This window comes from Podarcis bocagei (assembly GCF_964188305.1).
Source record: "Podarcis bocagei genome assembly, chromosome: 2".
In the NCBI taxonomy this organism is placed as follows: domain Eukaryota; kingdom Metazoa; phylum Chordata; class Lepidosauria; order Squamata; family Lacertidae; genus Podarcis; species Podarcis bocagei.
In genome coordinates, this window is record NC_138126.1 from 113,278,810 (window position 1) to 113,300,920 (window position 22,111).

Genomic DNA, 22,111 nt, shown 5'->3' on the forward strand with positions numbered 1-22,111 from the left:
CTTCAAAACAAATCAGGATGAATTCTCAATCAAGGAAGCATCCCTACTATGAAGTTTTCCAAAACAACGTTTCAAAACCTAAGGGGTCAATGGGGATTTTGTTTTGCTTTTTCGTTTCCCGGTATGAGAGGCATCCATAATTATCTTACGCCGTACACGTATTTGAGATCCTGGAATAAAGAGCATCTTTTTTAAAACGTCTTGTCAAACCGAGCTGTTTCGAAAGTTGAAGAGGTAATCCGTTTTTTAAGCTATTTTCATGCAAAAGCATTTTTTTAAAAAAAAAATAGGGCTTCTCTGCCAGAAACTGCGACTTGTCCAAGATTTCCCCGTGTCGTCAAAAGATACCAAAGGAGGCCAAAATCCCCCTTTCTCGGGGGAACAGTTTCAAACCTTGTGGCTAAATAAATAAATAAACCCTTTGCTGTTTCAGTTTTCTAAAAATCAGAACTTAGCAGAGGAATGCTCAAGGGTAACTTAACATTTAAAAAGAGGAGGGGTGGAAGGAGAGAGAGAGAGAAAGAAAGAGATTTAAAAACAGCAAACACAACTGTCAACAAATTGCTCTCCTGCGTTTGGAAAACTTCCATGTTCCTTAGTATTTTGTCTCCTGATTTCCCCCCCCTCTCCTCCCCCTGTCCTGTTCCTCGTGGCCAATTTGAGCACTGGATCGCTCCAGATAGTTTTGTTTCAGCTCTTGTCGCAGATAAGATACAACCATTTCCCCCACCCCACCCCACCTTCTGCATCCCGTGAATCAGGTCTGCCAAATATTTACCGATCCTTTCAGAATGTTGGAAATGTCACCTTTGCAGCACAATAAAACTTCACAGCATTTAAGTTTTGGAGGTGGGGAGAAGAGGGCGAGCTGACCCACTCCCCCCCCCCCAAATCTACCATTATGATGTGGCAGCTGTCTGTCCCGGCTGCTAAAAGGGAGCCTGCCTCCCTGTTCACTAGCAAAAGCTATGTCAAGTTTTGAGGAGAAAACAAAGCGAAACTCCTTTAAGGACAGCAAAAGGCAAAGAAGATTGCAAGCTTGCTGAATAAAGGCCGCCTGAAGTGCAAATAACAGCGTGCCATATGTTTAAGGGGCAAAAAACATTCAAGTACAGTGGTACCTCGGGTTAAGAACTTAATTCGTTCCGGAGGTCCGTTCTTAATCTGAAACTGTTCTTAACCTGAAGCACCACTTTAACTAATGGGGCCTCCCGCTGCCGCCGTGCCGACACTGCGTGATTTCTGTTCTCATCCTGAAGCAAAGTTCTTAACCCAAGGTACTACTTCTGAGTTAGCGGAGTCTGTAACATGAAGTGTCTGTAATCTGAAGCGTCTGTAACCTGAGGTACCACTGTATAGCTGTGAATTGGTAGGGAGGTCATATTACCAATCCTATACAGTGGTACCTCGGGATTTTAGGAATCGCTAACTTTAGCTAGGTTGTGGCTACTTCACAATACAATTCCCCGTGGGGAAAAATCAGCTTGCCCAGGACTGCTTGCAAGATCCAAAGATGAATTGCATGAATCTCCCTTTCCAGGGAAGCTGGAAGATGATTTGTAATCGTGCATTGTATGGACTAGATATTAAGCTGCTGTCAATGGATGGGCAGGTTGCCTTTATTTTATAGTACCGTTAATGGCTAAAATGGCGAAATGGAGTACTCAGTTCTGCAAAAACTGAGCATCAGTAAAGCATGCGTTTTCCCAACACTAAGGTTGTCCACGTCTAGGAAAACGGTCATGAAAGGAGGTTACCCTTTGAGACTCATTTGCACTGAGCCAGACAGGAAGTATAAAAGGTAAAGGTACCCCTGCCCGTACGGGCCAGTCGTGTCCGACTCTAGGGTTGCACGCTCATCTCGCTTAAGAGGCCGGGAGCCGGCGCCATCCGAAGATACTTCCGGGTCATGTGGCCAGCGTGATGAAGCTGCAGCTGGCGAGCCAGCACCAGCGCCGCACATGGAAACGCCGTTTACCTTCCCGCTACAAGCGGTACCTATTTATCTACTTGCACTTAGGGGTGCTTTCAAACTGCTAGGTGGGCAGGAGCTGGGACCAAACAATGGGAGCTCACCCCGCCGCGGGGATTCGAACCGCCGACCTTACGATCAGCAAGTCCTAGGCACTGAGGTTTTACCCACAGCGCCACCCGCGTATAAGCATGAATAAATCAATGCTTATGCATCTATTTGGAAATGGCATTCATTCACACTGCTTCTCTTCATTTCTACCTGGATGTGCATAGCCTCAGGCCAATAATCAGCACCACCACCAATCAGACGCTCAGAACAGGACTGGGTTGGGGAGCTAGTTTTAGATACGCCATCAAAGGTGATTGGCGTTTTTGTCCCGCCTGCGGCACATGAGCGCAATTCAACCAGAGCCACTGGCATCCGAAACTGTAGAACCACAGAAGGCCAATTTCACAAGCAACGTTCAGCTGCACAGGCTTTGCATTCCCCACATCTGCAATTCCACTGTACAGTGGTACCTTGGTTCTCAAACGTAATCCATTCCGGAAGTCCGTTCCAAAACCAAAGCGTTCCAAAACCAAGGCACACTTTCCCATAGAAAGTAATGCAAAACAAATTAATCCATTCCAGACTTTTAAAAACACCCCTAAAGCAGCAATTTAACATGAATTTTACTATCTAATGAGACCTTTGATCCATAAATTGAAAGCAATAATCAGTGTACCGTGTACTCTAAAATAAATAAGACAGTATTGTAGATGATAAAATTGTTATTTTCTAACCTGCAATGATGATAGTCATTGTTTGGATGGGGGGCTTTTATCCATTTCCACAGTCACACAATCAATCAATCAATCAGTAGCTGAACTGGGTTCCACACATTCACAAAAACAAATTAACCGAAAAAGCCTCAAAAACGCAAAATAAATAGCAAAAACAAAAGCACCAAACTCAATCCGTTCTGGAAGCCCATTTGACTTCCAAAATGTTCGAAAACCAAGGCGTGACTTCTGATTGGTGCAGGTGCCTCAGAAACAGGAGGAATGGAGAGAAGCATTGGCTGGCTTCACGATTTTCCCCACATTGTGATTTCTGTATAGCACACGCACAAAATAATAATCATGATATATTGCCAGGTCAAAAATTATGAAAGTGATATCACAGTATAGACTTCAAACCAGTTTTGGACGATATACAGTGGTACCTCGGGTTACATACGCTTCAGGTTACATACGCTTCAGGTTACAGACTCTGCTAACCTCAGGTTAAGAACTTTGCTTCAGGATGAGAACAGAAATTGTGCTCCGGCGGCGCAGCGGCAGGAGGAGGCCCCATTAGCTAAAATGGTGCTTCAGGGTAAGAACAGTTTCAGGTTAAGAACGGACCTCTGGAACGAATTAAGTACTTAACCCAAGGTACCACTGTATCAATATATCATCCAGCCCTAGACTCTAGCCAGAATCATGGGACGCGGGTGGCGCTGTGGTCTAAACCACTGAGCCTCTTGGGCTTGCAAATTAGAAGGTCAGCAGTTCGAATCCCCGCGACCGGGTGAGCTCCCGTTGCTCTGTCCCAGCTCCTGCCAACCTAGCAGTTCGAAAGCACGAAGTCCGCCTGGCGGACGCAAGCCCCACGCTGCAGTTTCGGGCAGCGCGGGACCCCAAGCCACTGCGTCACGCCCAAGTGCTCAAGTGCGCTACAGGCCAGGCCCTGCGGTAAGTGCCGCCCCCCCACGGTATACCATTTTTTCACCCCCTCAGGGGTGACACCCGGGGTGGCCCACACACCCTGCACCCCCCCTTCCTACGCCCCTGCTTATTAGTGAGATTTACTTCTTTGAGTTAGGGACGCGGGTGGCGCTGTGGGTTAAACCACAGAGCCTAGGACTTGCCGAGCAGAAGGTCGGCGGTTCGAATCCCTGCGATGGGGTGAACTCCCGTTGCTCGGTCCCTGCTCCTGCGAACCTAGCAGTTTGAAAGCACATCAAAGTGCAAGTAGATAAATAGGTATCGCTCTGGCGGGAAGGTAAACAGTGTTTCCATGCGCTGCTCTGCTTCGCCAGAAGTGGCTTAGTCATGCTGGCCACATGACCCGGAAGCTGAACACCGGCTTCCTCGGCCAATAAAGCGAGATCAGCGCCGCAACCCCAGAGTCGGCCACGACTGGACCTAATGGTCAGGCGTCCCCTTTACTTCTTTGAGTAAATATGCTTAGGATTGTTCCCTTTGTGAAACACTTAACATAGCCAATAGCCTGATTCTCCTGGTTGCTGTTCAGAGAGCCAAGCAGCTGTCATTCATTCTGCTACTGGGGCCACATTGTTACTAGGACCGGGTTGCGTAAGGGCTCTAAAATGGGGGAAACTGCAGAATCACAAGGTTATTTGTTTATTTAGATTTCATTCCGGGTCCAATCCAAGGACTCAGGGTTGCATCTTTATCTCAAGAGAAAGAATCCCTTGTTGTATGAGCTAGATGACAGGGCTTAATCTGAGATAGGGGGCTGAGGTCTGGAATCTGTTTAACAAGTGGGGAAATGAAAAGGCAGGGCATGTTTGCAAACAAGCGGGGCCTGCAAGGGAAATTTCTTAAGGGGTTGGTCTGGAACGGCCAGCTTGCCCAAGAAGGCCAAAGTGGTGTTGCACAATGGGAAGGGGGAAAGGATACTGTTTGGGATGTTTGTGGCGCTTACTGCCCTGCAACAACTCCAAAATCCCCAGCTCAACACCAGTAGGGCCAATACCCCAGTTGTCTATTAGTAATTTATTTACAACATGGTCCACAACAAGTCATACATACAAACAAACCCACCACCATTGACAATTGAATTATCAAAATTAAACTCCTATTCCCTTACACAAAGAAAACATAACATAAAAAATAACATAAAGACTTCCTTTATCCTGTACATGGCCTCCTTATTTAGTTCTTGTATACTGTTTCTTTAATATGTGATTATTACAATTTTTCCTAATTATGTCTTTAAAAACCCGCAAAGTCTCCTGTAGAAATTAATCGAAACAAGTCCAGGTGTATATTTTGGGGCACTGTCTGGTAAAGTATTCTCTGCATTTTCCCCATCCTTTTTGAAATTCTTGTCTGGGTTGTCCCCTAATTGTCTCTGTTAATCTGGCCAATTCAGTATACAGTGGTACCTCGGGTTAAGAACTTAATTCGTTCTGGAGGTCCGTTCTTAACCTGAAACTGTTCTTAACCTGAGGTACCACTTTAGCTAATGGGGCCTCCCGCTGCTGCCATGCAATTTCTGTTCTCATCCTGAGGTAAAGTTCTTAACGCGAGTTACTATTTCTGCGTTAGCGGAGTCTGTAACCTGAAGCGTCTGTAACCTGAAGCGTCTGTAACCCGAGGTACCACTGTAATCTAATAATTTATCCTGCCATTCCTTTTTTGTTGGCACAAATTCTTCTTTCCAATTTCTGGCAATTAAGGTCCTCGCCGCTCCTGTGGCACAAAGGAATATTTTCCGATCTTCTTTTGCTATACCTGTGTCTGTTATTCCTAATAGGAAAGCTTCTGTATTTTCCACAAAGTTATATTTAAACATTTTTTAAAGTTCATCATATACTATATCCCAGAAGCTTTTGATTTTTTCACAGCTCCACCAGATATGTATAAGTGTCCCTTCTGCTTCACCGCCCCTCCAACACAGGTTTGCTTTTGTTTTATACATTTTAGCTATTATGGCAGGTGTTAAGTACCATCTATAAAACATCTTGATTAAATTTTCCCAGTTGCCTAGTCCAATTGCCAGCCCAGGAGGATGAAGAACCAGGGGAAATTTGCTTAGTGGTTTTATTTCTTTTTTTCCTCCCCACCACAAGATGCATTTAAAGTAAAGAGAATCGTGGTACCTTGAGGACGCACTCTGGACATGCTCATATGCATCATGCGCTAAGCAGCTACTTCTTGCCAGAAGGAAAAGAGGCCCTGCACAAGATTATAGGCACATTGTTGGTTTGCTTGTTTATAATCACAAAGAGGACAAGGCAACTTAGAAAAATGCAACTGTCAAGTTGGAAGGGACCCTAAGGGTCATCTAGTCCAACCCCCCGCAATGCTGGAATGTGCAGCTGTCCCATACGAGCATCGAACCCGCAACCTTGGCGTTATCAGCACCATACTCCACCCAACTGAACTATCCCATGTTCCACATTCGCCGAGGCATTCAAGCTAAACGGCTGGAGTTCTGGAAACAGAAGACAGCAGCCTCATCAGATGATAGGAAGTCACTCTGAGCATGTGCAGACTGCATTCCCTGGAGGATGACACATTTTGTAGTTGAAAGCACAGTACTGAGAGGAGGAGAGGCGGGTCATCATTCTGTTCTGATGCAGCCAAATTTCAAAGGGCACCGCCACCCAAAGGCAGTTTTTGCAGGAGCTCAAACAGCAGGGGGCCGGTCCACTGTCCCTCAGACCTTGTGTGGGGTGGGGTGGGGTGGACTATATTTTTTTTGGGGGGGATGAACGAATTCCTATGCCCCACAAATAACCCAGAGATGCATTTTAAATAAAAGGACACATTCCCCCAGGCCTTGGTTTGCCTACCCATGGCCCATGTATTGGCCACGTCTTGTGTACCGATCTCCACTCCTCTCGATATTCGTGCATTGCCTCAGAGCTTTGTGGCTCTGCTCAGACGGCTATCTCTGAATGAGTTTTCTAATATATTTGAACTAGTGCTGACTGAGTCACAGGGCTGGCCATTTTTCAGCTGGCCCTCGCAGCTTCTGCTTTTAACAGCAGCTTGATGTGCAGACACCGGTTGCCGATAATGTGCGTCTCCGCGCTGCGAAAAGCTTCCCCCGCTGAGTTCTGCACATCAAGACGCTGTCAAGAGGCAGAATAACAAAGCCACGCGTGGCTTTCTTTTCTGGTCAGTCGGTAGCCCTGCCAAATAACCACAACTGGGGCTGAGGGGCTTGTGACTTTACAAAAGACCGTCCTCTATCTGCAGGACTGTTTGTTCCCTGTCTACTCTTACAGAACCATCAGAAGCGAGGAAGCAGAGGACGTCTTTATGTTACCCGTCCACGGTTAGCAGCGGAGTAAAGAGCAGATTGAGCGGACACATGGGTCACCGCATCACAGCAAAAGACTTATTTCTATTCAATTATAGTAGTTATTACTAATAAAGTGTCTTCTGCATGCTCAAATTTCAGACAAATCGGCGTCCTCTTTTTTCTGCTCATGCATCAAAGTGCCCATCCTAAATTGCAACCAGCCCCTACCTGCAAAACATCGTCTCAATTAAAGCCTTAGGCAGAAAGGCATTCATATCAGAAGGTGCTTCATTCTAAATGAAACCCCGGTGATGGGGCTTGATTGACTCCAACAAATAGCTTTTTTTTTTTTTTTTTTTAAGGCTGCTGCTTCTCCAATATACAGTCTACAAGAGACCTTGCTGATCTATGCCAGCTGCATAGCTGAGCAGGACTGTCGCCACCATTCCCCTCTGCTTTTGGAGCTCCCCCTTTCAAAAGCATGAAACCTGAGGAAGAGCCCTGTGTGACTCTAAAGCCTGCACCTAGCATGCTGAGATAGGGTCGCCATATTTCAATAAGTAAAAATCCAGAGACAAAAGTTATTGAGCTTTTGGTGGGGAAAATCACCCCAAAACTTCTTCAGCATTTTTGGGGAAATTGCCCCCCCAAAGGCAAAGAGTGATAGTCAAACACCTGTTTCTGTGGGCAAAACCCCAGACATTTTGCCAATTTTTCACACACACACACCCCGACACTAATTCCGGATATAGGGAAACCTAAAGTGAAGCTGTCTCTCCAGAATGGCTCCGCCGTTTACAAGGCAGACATGACTGCTGCATGCATGCTGGTGTTATACTGATATTTCTCAGAGATAATATAGAAATCGTGAGAGACGTGCCCAGGCAAACCCCTCTTGCACGCAGATCTAGGAAGCCTGGCGTGATCTGTGTTTGCCTCATAAAGTCCAAAGACAAATTAACTGCTACACCAACTTTACTTGGGGATTGCTTCAATGATATAGAGACAAGAATCTATTTGCCAGACCTTTTGTCTATGTTCTCCAACCTGGTGCCGACAAGATAGTGGTGGACCTTGCATTCACATCATCCTCTGACCAGTGTTCAAAATTAGCCAGGTGTCAAGCACATTTTGCACCTGGGTATCACCCACTTGCAACCAAGTGAAGATGCCCAGGTGCCAGGATGCCACCTGAAATCTCCACCATCTGGGCATCCTTAGATCACAATTGTTTTTACACACTAATAACCTATCCTGTAGAATTCTATCAGTTCTATTTTATCTGCACAATCAGAAAGAATTTCAGGAACCAAAATACCGTATTTTCCGGCGTATAAGACGACGGGGCATATAAGACGACCCCCAAGTTTTCCAGTTAAAATATAGAGTTTGGGATATACTTGCCGTATAACACTACCCTTCTTCCAACGCACACCAAATAATAATAATAAAAAAACCAGTCTCCGGTCCGGCTCGGAAATCCATTCCCCTTCCCAGTGACCGGGGGTGCGCTTAATGCTGTTGTTGGTTCCCTGCCTTTGTTGTGAGCCTTTCCTTTTCTTTTACTGTGGGGGCTGCATGGGCTGAGGCAGCGGCCACATGTCTAGTTGCTGGGGTAACGCGAGGCCGCCATTTTGGGCCACGTGGTCTACTACTGGGAGCGGTTAGGGTCATTCTGTTGCTAGTGATTGGGGGGGCTTCTGGGGGCCAATTTTCAAGCGTATTTCTGCTTCATCTAGAGAGCTTGGTGTCCTCTGATTTAATTTGCTGTCGTTTTGTCCTTTAGTGGGGAGTTGCTGCAGGTGCTGCTGCTGTAGCCGGCATATAAGACGACCCCCGACTTTTGAGAAGATTTTCCTGGGTTAAGAAGTAGTCTTATATGCCAGAAAATATAGTACTTTTTCTGTGCAGCCTGAGCAGGAGCGGTGAACAATATTATAGTTAATTGTTGTCGCTTGTCTTCACGTCCCCAACCCCACTGCCCTGCTCACAGTTGTGAAGAATATTCTCACGTTATGAATGATCCATGTCACCATTAAGAAAAAGATGTCGGAATAGGCCAATATATATGTGGACCCTGGGTCGAACAACTTTTCTCCTTTAAGTTCTCAAAGCTCTTAACCTAGCTCAAGGTTGTCATCTGAACTAGCCAGATGCTTAACTGAGAATCAATCACAGTCAGTTGAAAAATAAGACTTTAGAGCCATCTTAAAGGTAAAAAAGGTAAAGGACCCCATGGCGGTTAAGTCCAGTCAAAGGCGACTATGGGGTTGCGGCGCTCATCTCGCTTTTAGGCTGAGGGAGCCGGCATTTGTTCACAGACAGCGTTCCGGGTTATGTGGCCAGCAGGACTAAACCTCTTCTGGCGCAACAGAACACCGTGATGGATACCAGAGCGCATGGGAACTCCGTTTACCTTCCCGCCGCAGTGGTGCCTATTTATCTACTTGCGCTGGCGTGCTTTCGAACTGCTAGGTTGGCAAGAGCTGGGAAGGAGCAACAGGAGCTCACCCCATTGCGGGGATTCGAACTGCTGACCTTCTGACTGGCAAGCCCAAGAGGCTCTGTGGTTTAGACCACAGCGCCACCCGCTGTCTTACCCGTTGTCTTACCCCAAAATGGCAACTGGACATTCCATTTTGGCGACTGTAACTTTGGTTTAAGGAGACATTTGGTGCCTGGCTTATATATCTGAGTTTCTAAAATTGTCTCTGACCACCGGCCATGCTGGTTGGAGCTGACAGGCCCATTGGAGTCCAATGTCACGCAAAGGACACAGTCACCTTGCGGAAAGCAGATCTAGCCTAGTATTGCTAGCTGCAGGGTTGAGGATCCCATAGCCCTCTAGTTTGAGTTGACCTCTGTCTCCCATCTGCCCCAATCAGCATGTCCAATAGTCGTTCAGAAACACACTTCTCCCTTTCACACTTTGCCGGTTGGCTGCAGAAAATGCTAATTTAACCCCCGTTCAGATATGGCAAGCACTGTTGCTGCAGAGTGTGTGGAACGTGCCCCCTGTTGTATGTTTACAGATTTCCTTTGGCACCTTCCCCCCATGCAAACCTCGCCTAATAGAAAGAGCCGTCTCTTTTGTCCAAACATTGACAGTCTGCACAGACAAGTCAGCTTGTGATATAGAACACATGTAAGCCCATGATATAAAAATACTTCTTAAGAGTATTTGGGCCTTGGCAACGCCGAAGTGCCACAAACAATCAAAGTATACCGAGGAAAACTACATGATGAATAAAAATAGTTTGACTATCCCCAGAAATCTGAATCAAAAGGAATATTGTGTGTGAAATAGAAAGAAATGTCATGAATCAAAAGATATGTCAGAACTGTACATTTCAGCCTCCCATCCTGTAACAGATCTTAAAATGGCTATACTGGAACAGCAAAACTGTATGAAACTACTGTATGAAGCTACTGTATGAAACTACTGCACTATAACTTGTCAAGCAGTTCAGTTCTGTCACTTGTGGACGGAATTGTGACAAAGGTTGCCTTTTGTTTGTTTTTAAATCACAAACTGCATGTGTCAATGGACATACCGATGCCTGAATACCTGTGTTATCAACAGCAACTGGCTTTTGTGAAGGCCATTGATAATGACATAAATATCACCTTCTGTCCTTTTCTGTATTTAATTTCCTTCAAACCTTACTCTGTACAACCCCCTTTCCTGCAACCACATACAGTGGTACCTTGGTTCTCAAACTTATTCTGTTCTGGAAGTCCGTTCCAAAACCAAAGCGTTCCAAAACCAAGGCGCGCTTTCCCATAGAAAGTAAGGCAAAATGGATTAATCCGTTCCAGACTTTTAAAAACAACCCCCTAAAACAGCAATTTAACATGAATTTTACTTTCTAACGAGACCCTTGATCCATAAAACGAAAGCAATAAACAACGTACTGCAATCACACAATCAATCAATCAATCAATCAATCAGTAGCCGAACTGCATTCCACACAGTCACAGTCACAAAAAAAGCCACAAAAATGCAAAATAAAAAGCAAATCAGACAGACTTCAGTGTACCACTCAAAACAGTTGTTTGGCACTCAAAAAGGACCACGTACGGTTTCCAAAAAAGTGTCACCACCCAGAACACTTACTTCCGGGTTTGCAGTGTTTAGGTTCCAAGTTGTTCGAGTACCAAGGCGTTTGAGAACCCAGGTACCACTGTACTTGCAAGCAACTATAATCCTACCTGTATCTGATGAAATGGGCCACAGTCCACAAAGCTCATGCTATATTAAAATTTGTTAGGGTAATGTCCATTTGTAGTGTCTCACTTTGCACAAAAACAGACTTACGCTCCCAAAATCTGGTCTAAAGAGTTGGGGGCCACCCTTCATGATAGAATGGGGGGGGGGTCACAAGGGGTTGATGAAGGGGAGGGGGATCAACTAGCGCAACATTGGATCTCACCCTTAGTCTTTAAAGTGCCATCAGATTCACCAGCCTGTTTTAGCTACAACCAATGACTATGGGTGGCGCTGTGGGTTAAACCACATAGCCTAGGACTTGCTGATTGGAAGATCGGCAGTTCGAATCCCCATGACGGGGTGAGCTCCCGTTGTTCGGTGCCTGCTCCTGCCAACCTAGCAGTTCGAAAGCACAAAGTTCAAAAGCACACCAGTGCAAGTAGATAAATAGGTACCGCTCTGGTGGGAAGGTAAACGGCGTTTCCGTCAGAAGCGGCTTAGTCATGCTGGCCACATGACCCGGAAGCGGTATGCCGGCTCCCTCAGCCAATAAAGCGAGATGAGCGCCGCAATCCCAGAGTCAGTCACGACTGGACCTAATGGTCAGGGGTCCCTTTACTTTAATGCCTATGGCAACAACAACACGGAGAACTTCGAAGCAGAACTTACATACAGTTCGTCGGAAAAAGACGGAGCCCAACAGCGTTAGCAGACAAAAGACAATGCCATCCATTTTAAGAACGGGACAACTTTTTTCTCTCAAACAGAAATCCTGCTCTCCCAAAGTCTTTGTCCTGTCTGCCTGAAGTTAAAAAATAAAATAAAGTAAAACCCCCACCCTAGTTCAGTTAAGAGTCTTGTGTGAAACTGATAGAGTGAGAAATTTGCCAGGCAGGGATTCCAACACTGAAGAGCAGCCTGGAGCAAGACCGTGTTATTGATTTCATGTAAGCTGCTCCGGAGAGACTTTTTGGCTGGAGGGGAGAAAAGAAATAATGTTTCAAAGAAATAATTGAGAGAGGGGAGAGAATCCTCTTCTATTCTATGGGAGACCATGGTCTGAGGAAAGATAAATCTTCTGTAATTTTGACCATCAGAGAGTCTCCCATTGATTGGAGCGGTGGTTATAATGATGTTTGTCTGTATGTGTGAGATCTATCGATCGATTGATCATCCATCTACCTAAATGCCCTGATCCAGTGATAGTATGTGCACGAATTATTCTCAGGGACTTCACTCCACGAATTATTCTCAGGGACTTCACTCCAAATGAATATGGTTATTTTTTTCACAGTGAGGATTCTACATACTGTATTTCTATTTAATACATTTTTTTTGGGGGGGTGATCTTTACTGGGGAAACAACATAGGTGGGAAAGGTATAAACACCAGAGGCTACAGTGGTACCTCGAGTTACATGCGCTTCAGGTTACATACGCTTCAGGTTACAGACTCCGCTAACCCAGAAATAGTATCTTGGGTTAAGAACTTTGCTTCAGGATGAGAACAGAAATCGTCCTCCGGCAGCGCACCAGCAGCAGGAGGCCCCATTAGCTAAAGTGGTGCTTCAGGTTAAGAACAGTTTCAGGTTAAGAACGGACCTCCGGAACGAATTAAGTTCTTAACCTGAGGTACCACTGTACTTTAAAGTTTAGCATGGGCCACATACGGAGTGAGCAAGCAACTCCCCCTCCCCTCCATTGCTGGACTCCTGCGGTGACTTCAAGGAAAGGCACTTTTCACATACAAATTATAACTGACTCATAAACTGGAAATGAAAATAAGGCTGCAAACCTAAGCATGCTTCGTTCATTCCATCAAAACCAATGGGACTGGCTTCCGAGAAAAATAGGACTGGAATGAAATGCCATTATTTCTCTTTCAGAAATCAAATAAATAGGTGGGACAAAACTTCTCCTGACTCTTCTGGAAATGGAAATGCAAGTTCTATGCATATATATATATATATATATATATATATATATATATATATTGTTTTCGTAGATTTTCACGGGTACAGGAATGTAGGTTTTGGTGTCTTCGGGTGTCTTCCCGTGTAAGAGTTGGGGTGTCTAGGCGACGTTTCGACGAGGTCTCACTCGTCATCTTCAGGCTGGTGCTTTCGGCTTCTTGTTACTAGAACAGAGCTCTGTTCTAGTAACAAGAAGCCGAAAGCACCAGCCTGAAGATGACGAGTGAGACCTCGTCGAAACGTCGCCTAGACACCCCAACTCTTACACGGGAAGACACCCGAAGACACCAAAACCTACATATATATATATATATATATATGCCACTGAAGATAATACAGTGGTACCTCTGGTTACGTACTTAATTTGTTCCGGAGGTGCATTCTTAACCTGCACAAAACAAAATTCTGGTCTGGTGTCCGTCATGCACTTAGGAAATTTTTGACTCTGGGTGTCAGGATTCCCCCTCCTCAGATGGTAATGTTCCTAAATGACTTGTTTCATAAGTGGTGGGAGGGGAGGAGGATGTCTCCTGCTCATTCTGCAGAGCGGAGCCCCGGACCACTACCCAGTTATTGGTTATTCTACATTTGTACCTTGGTTCTTGAACAGAATGCATTCCGGGAGTCCGTTCGACTTCCGGAACCGTTTGAAAACCAAGACGCGGCTTCTGATTGGACACAAGAGTGTCCTGCAGCCAATCGGAAGCCGTGCTGGACGTTTGGCTTCCAAAAATCGTTCAAAAGCTGGAACACTCACTTCCAGGTTTCGATCATTTGGGAGCCGAAACGTAGAAGTTCCAAGGCGTTTGGCAACCAAAGTACAACTGTGTTCTGTATTAAATATATGTACCTCACAGGGTGGTTTACAGTATCTTGCCTTGGTGATCCTACTGTTTGGTGCAAGCGATTTTAACAGAAACTTAAACACAGGTAACTGTGTGCTGCATCACGTCCTTATTTTGTTGAGTAATAATAATAGTAATAATAATAATAATAATAATAATAATAATAATAATAATAATAATGATCAATAGCCCAATCCATGGCACATTTCCCCTTTCTGTGACCACAGCATGAACCAAACAGAATTCCTAATGTAATAAATGTTAAATCTTATAGATTTAAAGAGAATTTATAAACCACACTTCTGAAAGTGTTTCGGCAAGAGTGTCCAAAGTTCGTATTGTTTTCTCTCTGACACCCCCCCCGCCTTTCTGCACATCTGCAACACTTATGCGTTAAGCAACAAAACTTAAATCAGGGGAAAGAAAGCAAGAGAAACAGATTTTTAAAAGTTGAAATTATTATTACGATTTTGCTACGAGGCTGTCTGGCTATTTCGGACAGCAGCAAAAGTCCCTGTCGTTTTCCAGTATTCCTAGTCCATACAACGGGGAGAGGCTGGGGGCCTGTGAATGGAAATAGTCGACATTTCATACACATTGGAATGTATCCTTGCATAGGCCATATTAGGCGACCCTTTTGCAATAAGTTTGCGGTATGCAACTCTGCGCATTGACCCTCTGAGCGAACACACGTTATTTCAACCAGATTTATCATGTCGCTAAAGTATGCCGATAATGGTTTTGAAAATAAGTTTGGGTTGCAGTCTGTAAGATCAGTGGCGTAGCGTGGGGGGTGCAGCGGGGGAGGCCGCACCGGGCGCAACATCTGGGGGGGGCGCACTCGCACTCGCAGCTCTCTGCCCCCTGCTAAAATCCACGGGTTAGGGGGCGCAAATTACTTGCCTTGCCCCGGGTGCTGACAACCCACGCTACGCCACTGCGTAAGATGACTTGCGTGAAATAATTTAAGTATGGGACATCATAAGATACAGATTTCCAGAGCACTCTGGAACAGAGTGGCTTTAGCTTTGGTATATAAGTTGGATTTTTTAAAAAATCCAACTTATATATATATATATTTATTTATTTAAGTAAATTTCCCCGCTGCCTTTCAGTCCAGTGATGTCCAAGACAGGCAACTGAACAAGAACAAACCTATATCGCTGGGTCTGGATGAAAACATATATTAGCTAGCAATGTTTTCAATGCCATTCCAGCCTATTAACTTCTGAATAAATTCAGTGGGGCTCATTCCAAAGGAATAGCACAATCTTAACCATGTCTACTCGAGTCCTGTTGAATTTTTAGGGCGTTTACTTCAAGGCAAGAGGGTTAGAATTGCAGCCTAAATGCAGCTGACAGCATCTTGCCCTACAGAACTCGGTGGGAGTTTCCGAATAAAAATGCATAGAATTGGGCTTCACGCCTGCCGTTCTGTGGCAGTTTACTCAGAATCAAGTCCCATTGACTAAAGTGGGGTTTTTCTTCCAAGCATGTATCTGCCACATCCAGCTCCCAGGTATACGGCAATTTTTTACAAGCAATTTGGCATTCTTTATCTGAAAAAGGTAATGATATACAGTGGTACCTTGGGTTAAGTACTTAATTCGTTCCAGAGGTCCATTCTTAACCTGAAACTGTTCTTAACCTGAAGCACCACTTTAGCTAGTGGGGCCTCCTGCTGCTGCCGTAGCACAATTTCTGTTCTCATCCTGAAGCAAAGTTCTTAACCCGAGGTACTATTTCTGGGTTAGCGGAGTCTGTAACCTGAAGCGTATGTAACCAGAGGTGCCACTGTAATGGCAAGTTATACTGTAAAAGGTTTGTATCTTAGAAGAAGTTACTTGAAACAAACAGTTGCAAAAAAAATGGAGCTCTTTGGAAGCCCAAAGAAACAGCGTAGAAATTGTATCCAAGTCAGCTTTTGAATCTGTTATCTGAAGAAGTGTGTCTGCACAAGAAAGCTTATACAGTGGTACCTCAGGTTAAGTACTTAATTCGTTCCGGAGGTCCGTTCTTAACCTGAAACTGTTCTTAACCTGAAGCACCACTTTAGCTGATGGGGCCTCCTGCTGCTGCTGCGCCGCCGGAGTCCGATTTCTGTTCTCATCCTGAAGCAAAGTTCTTAACCTGAAGCACTATTTCTGGGTTAGCGGAGTGTGTAACCTGAAGCGTACGTAACCTGAAGCGTATGTAACCTGAGGCACCACTGTACCAAGAACAAACTTAGTTGGTCTCTAAGGTGCTACTGAACAATTTTTTTATATATTTCGACTGTGTCAGACCAACAATGACTGCCTACCTGAACCTAGAGCTTTTGAATCGTTTGGCATGATTTCGTTACAAGAACGTTAAATTCCAGCCTGTGGATCAAAAACTGGCACCTTGATCCTAAAGGCGAAGTGTCACTTGGAAATAAATTGCTGTGATTTCAATGGCCTAGTCTTCCAAACGTGTCCACTTAAGGTCACATTGGTGGTCTCTTAATTAAAGAGGACGTTCTGTAGGTTTATGGCTCTTTGGCTCGAACTCAGCCTTATGGTGGGGAGCAGAAGATGGGACACTCTTAATATCATATCCCAAGCTCCCAATGGGTTTTTAAAAGCCTTTGCAAACTAACTTGTTCATATTATTTATTATTTACATTTATAAACCGTTTCCTAGCAAATAATAATAATAACAACAATAAATGGCTCTCTTGAACTGCGTAGGACTTGAAAAAATATATATTTACCCAAAGATATGTGGGACTACAATAGATTAACAGCTGCGCACACACGGTAAGCAAAGGCCAAACAGGAGGACTAGTTTTGAAAAAGCTGGGGAAACATTAATTTTGTTTTATTCATGAATTGGGGTGTGGATGAATTCATAACGCACCAGATTAAATCTAATTAGCAAAGGCTGGCTACAAATTTCATCGGTTGCGTAATCTGAACATGCGAGTTCAGATCTGGGGGAATTGGGCCAGGATTTTTTCCCATTGCTCATAAAGATATAGGAGAAAATGAAAAATCATCAAGATTGTTTTAGAATAAATCTGCAGGAAATTGAAATATTTAACTGAAGAGGCGGGTGGGGTGAGGGAATACTCCCAGGCTGAGGAAATTTATTTATTTATCAATCTATCTACCTGTTTATGTAGAAAGGAGCAAGCTATAACGTAAGTTACATGTCATGGGACTTTGGAGAAGTATACCATAATGACCACATTAGTTATGGTAAGAATAATTAATTGTGATGATTTAGAGTTTTTGCTTCAGGGTTAAAATTCGGAGAGACTTTTAAATGCTACTGTCGTACGCACAATTACTTATTCCCTACTGAACTCAGAGAGGCTTACTTCTGCGTAACACACATGGACTCAGCTTTTCCCTTTCCTCCCTAGCAATGAAGTGTTGCCCGTAACTTCATTTCAGCAAAAAGATTTTCCAAATTGCACCAGATACACAAACATACCTAAATGAAACAGCCACCATCATTATGAATACAGGCCACATATTTTTAAAAAGTTGTCTTTATGTTCTTAATAGAAATGATAAAAGACAACCTTAAAAAAAGAAGACAATCTTTAAAATAAGCAATTTAACTTTTTTAGGTTTTTCGTTTTAAAAATACTTACGTTATATGTATGTAAGCAAAAAGATATTCATTGTCGCAGGCAGTATATAAAGTTACGATGGCCTAATTTTTCTGGGCGTAAAAGTGCAGATCATCAGCTGATTTGTGCTTTTAGCCAAAAGAACTATATGGAGGCAACATGTGCAGTAATTAATCTCTATTTTCATATATATATATATGGAGAAGAGTTTCTTTAAAAGAGAGAATAAAAAAGCATAGGTAAAGAGATGAAGGCCTTAAACCAGATTTGATTAGCATGACTTGCAGATTGAGGAGACATAAATATCTTTCCTCGTGGGCCTGCGAAATCAGTTTCAGCGGAAAACAACATTGAACTTTCAATTGACAGCGACACTCTGTTGGTACTGTACTTAATATTTTAAACAGCAAATTACAGGGCAAGAAGCAAGCCTGGTCTCTGACCAAGTTTAATTTAATATATTTTTTAAAACGTTTTAAGTGTAACCTCTGAAATGTTGGCATCTGTTCTTATACTTTCTCTGATTTCAGTGTCGGTTTGGAACCGGTCACTACAACTGCGGCCATTTGCTAAAACTAGAGTCAAAACGAAGCGCAGTGGAAACCCACTGAGCATCAGACAGCTTAGTTTTCTCACTCAAACCAAAGTGCTCTTAAAAGTGCTCCACGGTGACTGCAGTGGCGTAGCGTGGGTTATCAGCACCCGGGGCAAGGCAAGTAATTTGCGCCCCCTCTGCCCTAGGGGCAGAGAGCTGCGAGTGCGAGCGCCCCCCCCAGATGTTGCGGCCGGCCCCCCTGCACCCCCCACGCTACGCCACTGGGTGACTGGATCGTGTCCTTGATCAATATGCCCTGCCCCAAACTGTGTTAGCGTGGTTGGAGAAGAAACACCCGCCAAGCCATTTCCAGCTTTGGAGGGGAAGCAAGGGGAGATCTTGTTTGGGGATCTGCGTTTGCAAAGAGGCATTAGATTCCCCCCCCCCCCCGCACACCTCTCACCCCGGCCTGTAATATTGGGAACCTCCCCACGTTTAAAACAGCCGCTGAGGGTAGAGGACCTCAGGTTGGCAGCACAAAAGGGCGCAGACTTGGGAGCCGAGGAATGGGACTTTGTAGGCCAGTTGAAGGCAGAAACTTCTCATCTCGCCCGCAAAGACCCAGCCCCAAACTCCCCATTTCACCCGCCGTCGATCGTTCACACGTGACGCACCTTCAGGAGGACTTGGGACATTTTTGTTCTTTTTTTTTTTTAAATGATTGAAAGATAGTCAAGCCAGAAAAACAAATAGACCCAACTCCAGATATTTCTGGAGAACTTGAGTCAAACTCCAGCCGCGCACCACTCACTGATGTTATGGGGGTCAACTCTGTTTTCGTTTCGGTTTGTTTCAAACGCGTGTTAATTTTTAACTAGCTAGCTCCCTGTTTAGGAAACGCGTTCGGGGCGAAATTGAATTGGCACGGGCAGCTCTCCAAAGCAGAGCACTCTTGCGACAGAGTCCGAGAGGGACGTGTGTTGGTGTCCTTTTAATTCTGAAAGGAGGACCCGCGTCCGCGGCGGGTTCGCCGAGCACGCCCTGAGCATTCCGACGAGACACCGGTCCTCGATCGCGGCTCCTCACGCCCCGGTCGTCGGAACGTGCGCACGCTTGATCGCCCAACCCTTCGCAAGGGACCCGGTCTCCCTAATCGCCGTCTGCTGCGAAGAAACGGACCGACGGGGCGGTGACAGCGACCGCCTAGTCTCGAAGCGCACGCAGCTGAAAAGTTGACACGCGCACGCAAAACACGCTGGCGGAGTTGCTCTCTTGTCCCTCCACCCCAGCCCTCGCCGCTTACCTTAGGTCCGGGAGTGGTGGAAGCAAACCAAGTGGATCTCCTGGCCTTCTCGAAACTATGAAGCGGACCCAGGAAGGAACTAAGGGAGGGAGGTGCAGGGAGGGCGAGGTTCGCCACTTGGGCTAAAAAAAACACACAACGGCAGCAAAACTCCAACACCCAGAGCCCATTCCTTCCAAAGACACGCATGCCACATTTCCCACACGTGAAGAAGAGGGCAAGGGAGGAAGAAGCGGGTTGGCGCGTCCAGACGTGGTTTCACGACGCAGGAGCGCAATTCCAAGCGCCAGCAGAAAGGGAAGGCAGCGAGGCGATCACGTCCAGGAAAGAGGCGTCTGAATCGGTGCAGTAGATGTAAGAGCCCTCTCTCTCTCTCTCTCTCTCTCTCTCTCTCTCTCTCTCTCTCTCTCTCCCGCGCCTCCCCATTCCGATGTCGCCGTGCGCGAGTCCAAGTTGGAAGCAAGTATCCCTCGAAAGTTTCCGCGGCGCAAAAAGAGCCCCACGTGTTCGATGACACATGCAGAGAAGCCCGAGCTGCAGCTGGGCTGGGCAGGGCTGGGCGACAGCAGCAGCGACAGCAGCAAATCCAGCAGCAGCAGCAGCAGCGACGGCAGCCGCCCAGGAGGAAGGAGGATCGCGGCGTGCCTGGCCTGCCTCCGCCCGCTCCTTCTGGTGCCTGTTTAAGGAAGCGCCCTCGGGTCCCCACCCCCTGCAGGGAGCCCGCTCCGATGGTGCAATTCCGCCGGGCACATTTGCAAAGGGGAGTCGCCCGTCCGCCCGCCCGCCATCCAAAAGAAGGGAGCGCCTCTTTGCGCTCACGCCCTGCGCTCCGCGAGACGCACGGCTGGGTCCTCGCCAGGAATCCGGCAGGACCGTCGCGTCGGAATGCCGCGCTCCCTCGGGCGGAATCTTGACACCACCTTCGTGTTTCCAGTATTCCCCGCTCGTTCGCTCGCTCTCGCCTCTCGCCCGCCCCCCCTTTGAATGCTGCCATCTGAGCATTCAAGAGCAGGGTGATTCTCTCTCCACACACCCTCCCCACCCGCGCTTCGGTCGCAAGAAAGGGAAGAGGTTGCCTCCTAGTGGTTATAGCTGCGGAGATCTAGGGTTCTCCTCGGAATCGCGTGCCCCGCCCTCTGAGCAGCAGCAAAGTCGATCTATATCGTGCGATTGACTGATTCATGCACCATGTTTTTAAAGCACAGACAACCACGGGAACCGGAGTGCAATATGACACTTCCTCCCCCCTTTTGTTTATGGCGTGCACAAAGGTTGTGTGAATGCCTGCCCAGAGCCTGCATATATTACTGCATTCTAACCTGGGGAGAAAACAGCAAAGACCTGATGAAGAGAGCGCAGCAGAGGTTAGATTTTCTGAGAATCCTCCGGAAAAACAATCTCTCAAAGGACCTGTTGATGGCATTTTACCATTGTACTGTGGAGAGTGTATTAACTTAAGGTCTCTGTGTGTGGTTTGGGCGCTGCACGGTCAGGGAAAAAACAATGCTGTCCAGGGTTGTAAAGACTGCGGAGAGAATAATTGGGTGCACTCATCCCACCTTGGATCAAATCTATGCTTCCAGGTGCCATAAGAAAGCTGCAGAGATAGTGCAGGATAGTGCGCACCCCAGAAATGATCTCTTTCAGCTTATGCCTTCTGGAAGAAGGTACAGGGTTATAAAGACTAGGACTAGCCGCCTGAGAAACAGTTTCTACCCAAATGCAATTCTGGTTTTAAACGCAGTACAGTGGTACCCTGGGTTACATACGCTTCAGGTTACAGATTCCGCTAACCCAGAAATATTACCTTGGGTTAAGAACTTTGCTTCAGGATGAGAACAGAAATCGGGCTCTGGCGGCGCGGCAGCAGCAGGAGGCCCCGTTAGCTAAAGTGGTGCTTCAGGTTAAGAACAGTTTCCGGTTAAGAACAGACCTCTGGAACGAATTAAGTACTTGACCCGAGGTACCACTGCATAAGGAGTCTCTATAGGAGTATATTGTATTTTAAAATGGGGTTTCAGAGTTTTTAGGGGGGTTTGAATGTCTTATGTAGATTTTTCAATGTCATTGTTCTGTATGGGAGAATGACAATAAAGATATCATCGTATCTTCAAAAAGAAGGCGGACTCACGTGGCAGAGTCTTATTCATCTGGGATTTTGATCGTCAATCAAGCCAACCCAGAATTCATTTATTTTCAATGACCCCCTCTCTCCATATAAACCACCCCAGTCTCTGCCTTCATCATCTGAAGCCCTTCTGTGTGTCTCCTCGGCATGTGGTCCGGAGGGTGGCAACACGGGAATGGGCCTTCTCTGTAGTGGCTCCCCATTTCTTGCATTTATTACTTGCCTTTCAGCAGCAAGGTCCCACAGAGTGTTACAATTCAAAATTCAATATTAAAAAAATTAATAAAGCAGATTGCAATCGTAGAATAGGGTGGCTCCTGAAAATGCACATCTCAGGTGTCAACGACCAGGGTCAAGAGGTGTGTTCCAGTTTGTGGGAATCAGTGACGCTGTGGTCTAAACCACTGAGCCACTTGGGCTTGCTGATCTGCAGGTCGGCGGTTCGAATCCCTGTGACGGGGTGAGCTCCCATTGCTCGGTCCCAGCTCCTGCCAACCTAGCAGTTCAAAAGCACACCAGT

The 22,111-nt window shown here is 45.9% G+C and overlaps 1 long non-coding RNA gene across 1 annotated transcript in view; it reads right to left on the reverse strand.

Annotated features, from left to right (window-relative positions):
• The window catches only part of LOC308580229, a 49,131-nt gene extending 27,573 nt beyond the window's left edge, over nt 1-21,558 (reverse strand). The window contains exon 1 of the long non-coding RNA XR_014004720.1: nt 19,464-21,558. This is a non-coding gene — a long non-coding RNA (uncharacterized lncRNA). The remainder of the gene's footprint in view (nt 1-19,463) is intronic.
• Between the last annotated feature and the right edge of the window lie 553 nt (nt 21,559-22,111).